Below are 11,417 nucleotides of genomic sequence, written 5' to 3' on the forward strand. Positions count from 1 at the left end.
TGTATGTCGTATATAACAACACGAAATTAAAAACAAGCAAACCTTTTTATTTCTGACATACTTTCACGGTGATGCTATGTTTTTATGTAATCCAAAAAGCATAATATTTCAAAAATGGTTCCTCAAGTTCCACAAGTATATGGACGGGAAGGGAATGGAGTAATAGTTTTTCAATGAACGCGTAGTAGATTAGCAGTGATCGAAAATGGCACTGCGTTGTTTTCTGCTATTTTCTGTTTTTGCATGGGCTCTGCTTGCAATTTAAAAACGTCAGAAATGGCTACGTAGTGTGTTAAAGTAAAACTGAAAAAAACAGTCAGAAAATGCAGGTAACACAATAAATTGGTAAAAGTAGATTGACAAAGATGCCCCAGGATTCAAAATTTTTGAACAAGCAAAATGGCATTTTGTATATTTTACATAGTACTTTTACTTTATGGTTTTCACTTTCACTAACGTAATTTTCTGTGTGAATGTGTTCACCCGATCCCTCTACTTGTATACAAACTGTCGAATTTTGGGTAATAGGCTTTTATGCTGTCGTATTATACTACATGGTAGGGACCTACGCGCTTTAAGCGACATGGTAGCCTATGCTGTATGGATATTACGAAGCTTTTGGGGTTACCCATTGTTTTGTTTTCGTCGGTTGCGGCTGTTAGATGACAAATTAAATAAGCTGAACTGAACCTCTCAGTGCGGTAGAAAGTTGGAAGTTTGATCACTGGCTTCAATTTATTGTTTTTTTGCTAAATATCAGGGGTAATTTAACTTTTAGTTTTTTTTGTAAGAAATAGAAAACAATGTAAAACAAGAAAGGCATATCACATTGCTTTTTGTTCAACCCTTATTTAACATCCTGACTCTTGGTGGCAATTGTAGTAGCAGTTAAACAAGAAGCCAAACCTGGGATATTATAAAACAGGGGTCGGCAACCTTTTTTCTACTGTCACCGTTTTTAAAATTGAAATTTTATCGGGAACCGGCCTTCAAAATACTACAAATATTTAGCAACGAAACGCCTGAATTAGTTTATCATCTCCGGGATACATTAGCAAAATGTTTTTAAAAATGTACCCTGAAAAATTATACTGCCCGGTAAGCGGTTGCCGATCACTGTTATAAGAGGCACTTGCAGTTTAATGAAGCAAATGGGACTTCAAAACACTACAACATTCTGATCAAATGATTTCATTCAACGTGTTTGAGCTTGATTAAGATTCTTTTGTTTTCATAAATAGTCATGTTTCTATGTTTAAAATGAAAAAACGTTGCAACACATTTACAAACATATACATGTTATCTGTAGCATGCAAATGACTGAAAAACAAAGCTTAACATTATACTCTTTTTTGACGTAATGGCTTGTTTTGGAAAAATAATTATCATTGTAATTGCATTGGAACGTATTTGAAACTTTGACCTAGGAAAGTCACTTGAGTATTAACTAGCCAAACGAGCAAACAACACAACGAATCTCCCAACCGTTAACATACGGTTCACAAGGAACACTGTAACCGCATTGGTTTTCCACAACAAATAAATAAGCTCCATGTTGACTTCCTTTGGTTCCTGGAACCACTTGTGGTGTGTCGTCCACACAAAGATGAATGGACGAATGTTTGGTCGTGTCGTAGGATCCAGTCATAATGTATCCTGTGTATTCGATCGTCCAACCTTCGGGACATATTTCACGGCTTGGAATCATTAGCTGGAGAATTCATAAAAATCATAACTTTGCTTTATTGGTGAATTTTTTTCTGCAAGTCACGAAGCACTAATAATCCAGAGTCACATAAGAACCTGATTTTGAGCCCAGGTTTCAGATGTTGACTTACAACATCGCTAATAGCACGTTACCTGTGTCGGACTTTGAACCAAGCAAATAGCACATGGTACACCTTGATATTGAAGTGCTTGCTCCTCGATGAAAGACAAATCGAACAAAGCGTATTTACTTGGTCCGTCTCGATACTCAGCTCCGTAAATATAAGAAGCCCCTGTTAGTGATATACAGTGTGTTAAATGTCATATTTAGGAACCAATAAAAGTTTTCCAGTGCAAAATGATGAAATATTAACTGACCCTGAGTGCCGTCCACATAATGTCATTCGGTATACGTCACATTATAATGTAAGGACAAAAAATCTGATCCGCCTCCAATATGGGAATCATATGATCCCGCAGCATAACCTGGATAATCATATTTTAGTAGCACCATCCCCATCTAAGATGGAAGCCATTTACCGTGGTACACCATACTTGTTCCAGTCTTGACTGGGCAGTCACTTCTTCCCCAACGTACGTAAGTAGTAGGCTACCTATTTTGATTTGTAATTGGTTAGATTTGCAATACTGCCTACGTATCTGGACTTTCTGTTTATTAGCAGCATACGATCAAGAGAGACTAAGAAAACAAATAGTTTACCTATCCCGTAAGTTGTTATCACTGGCGAATCTTCTTCCTGTAAGCAAAGCGAGAAGCATACAATTACAGTAAAAGTTTCTGTGGTGCAAATTTTGCACGTACCAATGATCTTTTATGAACAATGTGATGCAAATGTTGCCAGTTTTGACCTTGAACTTTCTTGACTCAGATTCTTTTTCTGCCCTCAAGTTTTCTAAACTACAAATTTGCAATTGCACATTAGGAAAGTGAGTCCCAAGGAGCATATAAGTTGAAATTATTTTTTATCAACTGACCGTTTTAGGTAAATGGTAACCTGATGGACAAAACTTCCGACGCAGAATAATTCCACCAAAAGCAGAACTGTTCCAAAAATAAGTGGTTTGTTTGAAACCTTACGAACAAAATTTCTGTAGCTTTGCGGTCGCATCTTTCTCATCAGGGCACTCAACAGAATGAAATAAAACTTGTGATAGAACTGGCATGTGAAGTCTCAGATTTGTGATTGTTGTGGTCAAGATGCAGTGAAGCGTGTCAATATCGATTTCTATTAGTTGTGGCGTGGTGATTGTCGTGTCTCGTGTCGTTTACGGTAGATACTTTAACACCAAAAACTAGCGGCACTGGAGTCCGGTTCACTTTAGGTCAATAAGGTAACGTCAGGTCAAATGTTGAAAAATGCTTGTTTTTAACGGTATTTATGATTTTAAACCTTCACCTGACCCGAATAGCCCTAACCGCCGGCATTTCTACAAGTCTGCAAAATAACGAGAAAAAAAAGATAAAAATTAAATGGGATTTGAACCCAAAAATCATGCGTATGAGGCATTGTTTTTTCCACTACACTACAGAAACACTTGCATTCTAATAGTTTAAACAACACTTATAAACTATCATAAACTATTTGTCATTTGACCTGAAGTGAACCGGACTCCAGTGCCGCTAGTTTTTGGTGTTAAAGTATCTACCGTCGTTTACCGTACGTTTTACACGAGGCAGCTTACAGTTATTGCGTAATTCCTTTTTGTGTCAGTTTTTGCAGTGCATAGGACTGTTAATTAGCATTGTATAAGGTTTATTATTGTAAAGGTAGTTATGTGTAAGGTAACTACAGTGGATTAGAGTGTACTAGTTGATGTATGGATAATTTAAATGTGTGTGATAATCTGACCATGCTAGTCGTGTATACCTTTTATCTTTTTCTCGTGTTAGTAGCTTAACTAAATTCTCTATTTTGTATTTCTATTTGAATAAGACACTAAGCAATGTAAATCTGTGTGGGAGCTGCTAACGCAGAAATCTGCTCTGTTGTAGACTGTTCTGATCTGTTTCTGTCATCAATCTGTTCTGTACTGAATGTTTTGTACCTACTGATCTGACTGACTGTACTAATCTGTACTGTTATGAACTGTCCAGTTTCGTTGTACTGTGGTACTCGGTATTGGAATACAGCCTTCGTTTTATTGTTGCAACGTATCAGTGTGACAGACAGCATTTGGCGGTGCAAGTAGCCCACACAGTGGCCAGTTAGAAAGCTAGCTGGGACGTGGAATCAGAACCAAAGGGTTTTGTATTCTACAGTGATTGGTATTAGTTTACGATCACGATTTCATTATGACAATCGATTATATGACAAAATATCGATTAACAAGTCATGTTGGAATTTCCATTAAAGTGAAACCAGTATTTGTAAAGTAAAACTACCTCAAGTAATATATATAAAAATAGCAAATTGCTAGTGTAAGAAATTGGATCCGGTGGTGACTTTGTCAATTTATTTTCGCTCAGGTCCCGCGGGCCGTAGTTTGCCCACCCCTGGTCTACAGCTTAATGCAAAATAATCCCCCATCTTCAAACATTTCCATATTTTTTATTTTTCTGAAACAAACTCTTGCTTTCGGGAAAAAAGATTGAAGGATGGAAACTTGCTGGTCCTTTCGGTTTTCGTGTTTTTAATGTCTGTTAAGGCATTCGTTTTTCCACGCAAATTGACACTTGCATTGAATTATCTCTTTTACGTATTGACGTAATAATTAATGCATTTGTTTTTGTTGTACTGGTCACAATGTAACCCAAAGTAATTTTAAATAAAATGGTTTCACTCTTTTATTGCTTATAAACGTTTCTACTGTTTTTTGTAATAAATGGCATTTTACAATTTTATTGTTTATGAAAGGTCTTCGCGAGCCCCAGTAAATCGGAAAAGAACCCCCACCGAGGTCGCGACCTATAGGTTGAAACCACTTCTGCAAACAAAAGGGTATTGTTGCCACATTTTAAAAGGCAGGCCTCACTTAAACACCCATAGGTTTGCATTTACAACACTTATATACAAATCTGTAATTTATCACCCCATAGTTTACATTAAAAACTGTAATTTTTAGTACTTAAAACTAAAAGCATGGTCTCACTTTTACACCGCTAGCTTGGTAGTGACCACATTTTTCGTAATCGTGGTTTGTGAACTAACAGTGTAACGAAGCATGTAGCGGTACGTAAAAACGCGTCATTATAAAATTGGTTCACACCCAAATACAAACATAAAATAAAGTTAGAGACAAAGTGTGCGTGTAATGATAAATTGATTAACACAAAGTGAAAACAATGTTGAATATAAATAAAAAGTGTGACATAAATAGAAATATAACCGTCAAAATAAAGTGTAAGTGCGTAAAAAAAAAAATGATTAATAAAAATACGAAAACTACAAAAAAAGCAATGATGGTGTACAATCAAACGAACAAACAAACAAAAACAATGTGCGAACGCGCTCATTAACATATAAGTTAGGTCAATGTTTTTCAACTTTTTTTGAGCCACGAAACACTTTACGCATTAAAATAATTTTGCTGAACACCAAACGAAATTTTGATGCAATGAAACAACTAGGCTCTGACACTAAAACGCAAAATCGTGGAAACCGCTAAATCGCACATCACGTAATCACCGATACTGATGAAAACGATCATATAGCGCTATTAAAGTTGGGAAAAGGTTTTATGAAAACGTAACATTAAAACTAGTATTTGTAACTAAATACAATACTCCCTAGCACTGGCTGTTTCGTGATTCATCATGATTCATGATTCATGGATCTCGTTTCGGCTGAGACAGGGTTTAAATGTTACATTATTCCTAAAGCTCCCCCAAAGCTAAATTGCACTAACTGTCAGCAATTTACCCTCGATTCAGCTATTTTATTGATAGACAACGAGTCTTTTTATTACACAACAATAAATGAAGCCAATCACTATCGAACATTTAAGCTGGTGGTGGCGGATAAATACTTTCATAAAAGTAAAGCCATTTCCGCCCATTGTGTTAAACCAGTGATTTTCGACCGGTGTTCGAGAAACACTAGTCAAACCATAGAAGTCTAAAACATTAGAATCCTATATTCAATACAGCAAATTTCTCGCGGAACACCTGACTATCTTTCAAGGAACACTAGTGTTCCGCGGAACACCGGTTGAAAATCACTCAGTTAGGTTGTTAATCACACAATACTGTGTGAAGAGTGCATTAAAGAACCGCGCGTATAGGAAAGGTCGACAACAGTACAAAGGTTACGCTTAAATAGGTTACGCTTATCTTTGTGACTCGGCCAATGAATAAGCATGGTAGTGCAACTGTTCCACTGTGTCCAACCCATATATTTGAGATCTTTGTATCGAAAATACTGCTTTGCGCTTCTGTGCCCTATGTGTGGGAAAATAACTAGTTTAAAACGACCCTGCATCAAACAAAATGTAAACAGAGTGTTAAAGTATTTGGTGGGATTTTGTGTGTGTTGAATCCCTTATTATTAGATGTTTAAATTGGATTTACAACACAAAAATACTTACGCGTTTCTTTTTAACAGCAAGAAAATCATTGAAAAAGCGGCCAGCAATAAAATACCAAATGATGTTGTTGCAACAACAAATATTGTTTTTCCATTTTCGTCAAAGAAATCTCTATCGGTAGAAGAAACTTTCTTTGAAGTGGATTGCCTCGAAAAATCTGCAATTGAAACCTTCCGATTTCGCTTATTTGAGCAAACCATTTTCTGATTGAGTGTTTTGATTATTATTTCTGTTGTCAGTCAGAAACATAACGATGGTTCGTAAGGAGTAACGATGGTTCGTAAGAAGTTTGACTTATTTTCCTTTTCTACAATTAAACATACTCACCTGTTGTCGTTGGCGTTGTGCTGACTGGGTTGAGACTATGGTTTGGGCAATCCAACAGTGCGTAACTTATCACCACAACGTGTTTCGGGAATCTTGTGTACATCCTTGGAGGCCAACTTACACTTTCTTTAATAATTGGTTTGTTTTTGCATATTTTGTTGTCAAAGTCCACTTCAGGCTGACAAGCAATTTCGTTTCCTTTTTGCTTTTTTACATAAAGACCACACCAAGGTCCCGGATGTGTCGAATTGTTGTCTAATGCAATTTTCAGATCGGTGTCTAAAACAAGGTTGTAAAAATGTAAAGAAATTAGCTGTGAATAATGTTTAGGTAAGATATATCTGTAACCCCAAATTTTGGTGTAAATAAAACGCTCACCGTCTGGCAACTTGACGTTGAAGTCATTTTTGCCAATAAAAGACAGGAACTGAAGAGACAGAATAACATTACTTCGCAAAGTTTCACTTCCAAACACCCAAGTGCATATTCGAGAAGAGTTTCCAGAGTACAAAAAAGATCCGTGTGTTCCATTCAAATGCACCTGACACGTTTCAGCTCCCAAGCTTTCTTTCATCAAGACCATGACTTAACAATATAAAAAAATGAATAAATTCTCAGTCTTGTACACAATGTACAGTATAATGAATTTGCTCACTTGAAATGAAGATGGTTGTCCATTGAATCATCTTGATGTCTGATTAGAAACAACCCATAAACATTCCAGCTCAGTCGAATACAAGTACGCCTCTCTTATTTTTCATCTCTATTGTGATGAAACTGGGTCTATTTTATTTGCGGTAACAATCAGACAAACAACCCCTATTTGGGCATCTGAACTTACTCACAAGGCTTCTTTACGTAATATGAATTTGAATAAAATTTGAATAACGGAAACTTTGATGAAGTCAATTAGAAGTGATAAAAGGACGGTGGAGTGAAAAAAAAAACGTTGCCAAATAATTAATGTAAGGGTCACTGTGCTTTAGGAAATAAGATTGGAATGATAATAATTTTTCTATTAAATTAAAACATTTTTTTGGAACAATTGAAGCTTTTGTTTCCTAAATTGCAATATACATTATAATTAGGGCGATTATTTTTTGACCTAAAAAACGAAAAATTTGACCTACAAATTGAAAATTTTGACAAATTTTGACTTATTTGTTAAATCAAACTTGTTGGCTAGCATTTTGCTTGGGCTGAAGTTTTTGATTTAGCGCGGACAGCGACATTTTTGTGAAAACCAAATTGAAAAAGAATAATTACAAAGTTTAGGAATTACCATTGAGACTTTTTAACAAAAAAAAACCCACCAAACTGAGTTAGCTCAATTGTATACAATAACCTTTGAGTGCCTTGAGAGCATTACGCCCTACGTGCATGTGATTTCCGTCATTCAAATTTGTTTATGCGCGACGGAAATATTTCATGGGAAGTGTGAAAAGTTCAGGCAAAAAAAGGTAATCAATAATCGAATACATATAAGTTACTATAAGGTTGCGTGAAATGCATGGGCATTTGGGAAAAGTATAGCAAACAAAAACTTTTTTTATTGATCAACCTGAACATATTATGCTTCATCTTACATCTTCAACATGGATTATAGGTCAACTCGTGATTTCAGGTGAGTGTATATTGCAGTGTATATAAGACTCAGAATTTGTTTCATTTTGACTGTTATAGGCATTATCAAAGGAGAAGTTCAATCCAATAGTTGCCCAGTACATTTGAATACAACACATGGATCCTTAATGTACACTGCAAACTCATCAGAAATATGCAGCTTCATATTCGGAAATAAAAATGTGCGAAGTGATGTTATCCTATCTCTTCAGATTCCCTCGTTCATAGGCAATGTTGATAAATTCTACGTCCATTTGCCAGATGGTGGGTTGCATCAAGTTTGTTGATTTTTGCTTTGACGTTTCTTGCAAAAACGTTTTGCTAGCTCCAAGTTTTAAGTAATATTAGAGAAATCACTTTAAAAACTAGGTACCTGTTTTGCTACTCATTAATATTTTTTCCGTCGTTGTTTTTAGATCATGTTCTTAAAACCGTATCAGGCAACACAACTCCTGCGGACTTTTGGTGTGGTCTTTACGTAAAAAGTCGAAACAGAAACGAAGTTACTTGTCAACCTGGAATAATGTACGATAACGGGATATGCGAAAACAAACCAATTACTTCAGAAAGTACAAACTGGCCGCCGCGGATGTACACGAGCTTTCCAAAAAGTGTCGTGGTGATAAGTTACGCGTTCCTGGAGTGCCCGACTCACAAATGTAATACTTTATATTAATTAAACAAAGTTTCAAACCAAAAAAAGAACCAGTGTGTCAATGTAAATGTATTGAATGCATATAACCATGAAGTAATATACTGTTTTAATTTTGCCTGTTTAACTATACAAAAACTATATGTCTTATATTTAACGCTAAGCTGTCCTTTATGATAAAAATATTATAAACAAAAGTTTCTATTATATTTTAAATTTTTTTGCAAACATTTTTTTGCAGTAACTACAAAAATTGCAAGCGACTCAGCTGCAAATACAAACGCTTCCAGGGCCGTAGCAGTTGTATTTGGTATTTTCTTTTTGCTAGCCCTGATTGTTATTTTCGCCCTTGTCACTAAAGTCAGGTAAGCCTTTTTGACTCTTTTAAATTCATTAGTATTTGCCTTTTTTACACAATAATATGCAGAAAGGAAAAGAACTCGAACATTGAGGATCCAGTGTATGTGAACATGCGACCTATTCCCAACAATCATCAGTGTGAAACTTCAAACGCAACAGAACCATCAGCACACTCTCCATTATCTGTGCAACAACAAGATACCTCCTGTCAACTTACGTAAGATCAATCCGTTGCTTACAAATTCACGGAAAATTGCTGGTACGCATACCAATGTTGGGGAACCAATTAGCAACTGTAGAAGTGGTTACGAACGAAAGTAAAAAATGATGCTTTTTATTTCCATGTCTTGTTGAACCCAGGCCTATTTGTTAAACCTTTATTAATAGTGTTAAAAGATGTACATTTTTTGTAGTAATTACTTGTTGGATTTGCAGGCTTTGACTTTGGTTCTGAAACGGCTCTTTAGGTACTAAAAGTTTACGTATTAAATGTGCTGTGACGTTTTCTCCGTGAAATCTTTTTCTGATACTAAACCTCCATGTTTATGTGGATCGAAATACAATACATGTTAAGCGTTAGACTACTTTTTCAAGCAGCACGAGGCTTTCTTTTTTGTGGAAGTATATGCTTACTTTTCGCTTGCAAAGCTCATAATCATTTAGCAAACCATGAAACTATTAGTTAACCTCTGCTGTTACTCTGTGCATACAAAGATTTAATGAGCTTGAGGTGAATAGAAAACACACATAACTGGATTTTCATGTTTATTATTGTATAGTTACTGCTTGAATTACCGCTTAGATTAATTTAGCAAGCACGTTTAGATTAAAGCTTTAGCAGACTGACAACCACAAAAATAAAATCTATTAAACATTTTGAAACATTTAACCACATTGGTTGGTTATTAACAAGAAAAGGCATGCCCGAAATAAACAACCAATAAAAAACCTTATGAGGACATATATGAATCAAACAACTTATCAGGCGCTATTGTTTAGAAGGAATACTAGGTATCTACTTAAAAAGTATGGTTTCGTCAAAAACATGACTGTGGTATTAAAAACAGCGATATTCATTACATGCAAGCTATTTGATAACTGATGTTAAAAAGTTAAAAAAAATTAACGTTGACAGGTAGCCTACATTTTTGTTGTTCGCTTGGTCTTAAAGTTGCAGTTGAAGCCGAAGCTTCAGTTGTTCAATACTAAAAGCCATAATAGCAGCCACATTTTAACAAAAAAGATTATGTCAAGGACCACAGGGGCAGCCATCTAAATATCGTCCTTATGTCTAAAACGTCTACCGATAGGCTATATGACCCGGACTGAAGTTCAGTCCGTCACTGAACGTATTTTTTTAAAACAAATCCGAATCGTGATCCAAAGTCTGTGGAAACGCGGCAAAAATGATGCCGAGTGTAATTATGGCAGGCCCGAATCAAGTCCGTTTTATTGAAACTCAAGTCCGAACCCGGTATGAATTCTAACCCGGCCCTAAAAAATGTTTTAAGGTTGCACGAGTACGACGCACTACTGTTGGCCGTCAAAAGATTACTTTTATGTTAACAATTTTCGATTTTCGTGTTTCTTTTAAATTTCCTTAAATCTTAAATTTCTTTGGATATTGATGTAAAGTCTTTTGCACTCGATAAAGCATTTGGCTAAAACTGCAAGTTCGCTATCAGGTAATGTTGTTTTATTGTTATGGCGTCATTTGACGATTCAGCCTGGCTGCAATGTTGTACAGCCAAGTGGCAGACAAAACAAGTTTTTAAAAAACATCCGCATGCAAAGTTGGATCTGGATAAACAAGGAAGTAAAAATAATGTGTTGGTCCTTATCCACTGATAACATTTAAACACACTCGCCAATTGACAACCATCTGACTTTTTAACAGAGTTTTCTATATTTGGAATATATAGTGCTTTTGATTAATTAAATCCAGGTCTTATTATATGGACAAGAGCCTCAGGCTGTTAACATTCAGCAAGTTGTGTAAAATATGAATATGAAAAGCTTTATGCATACGCCAACAAATACGATGTTGAAATAACACTAGAAACTAACAATAAATATTAAAAAGGAGAAAAAAGCTGTCTGGTGTTTTCTGCAATTTGAGATTTGGGGTTAATATGTTAAAATTATAGGCAGAATAGGAAGAAAACCAACGCGTTGATTAAGATTGTCACGATGAATTTCTGCT

General features: G+C 35.6%; 1 pseudogene; it reads right to left on the reverse strand.

Moving 5' to 3' along the window:
• Window positions 1-1,447: 1,447 nt before the first annotated feature.
• On the reverse strand, window positions 1,448-7,265 carry LOC145238664 (uncharacterized; annotated as a pseudogene).
• Between the last annotated feature and the right edge of the window lie 4,152 nt (window positions 7,266-11,417).

Source organism: Phallusia mammillata, chromosome 1 (assembly GCF_965637545.1).
Source record: "Phallusia mammillata chromosome 1, kaPhaMamm4.hap1.1, whole genome shotgun sequence".
Taxonomy (NCBI): Eukaryota; Metazoa; Chordata; class Ascidiacea; order Phlebobranchia; family Ascidiidae; genus Phallusia; species Phallusia mammillata.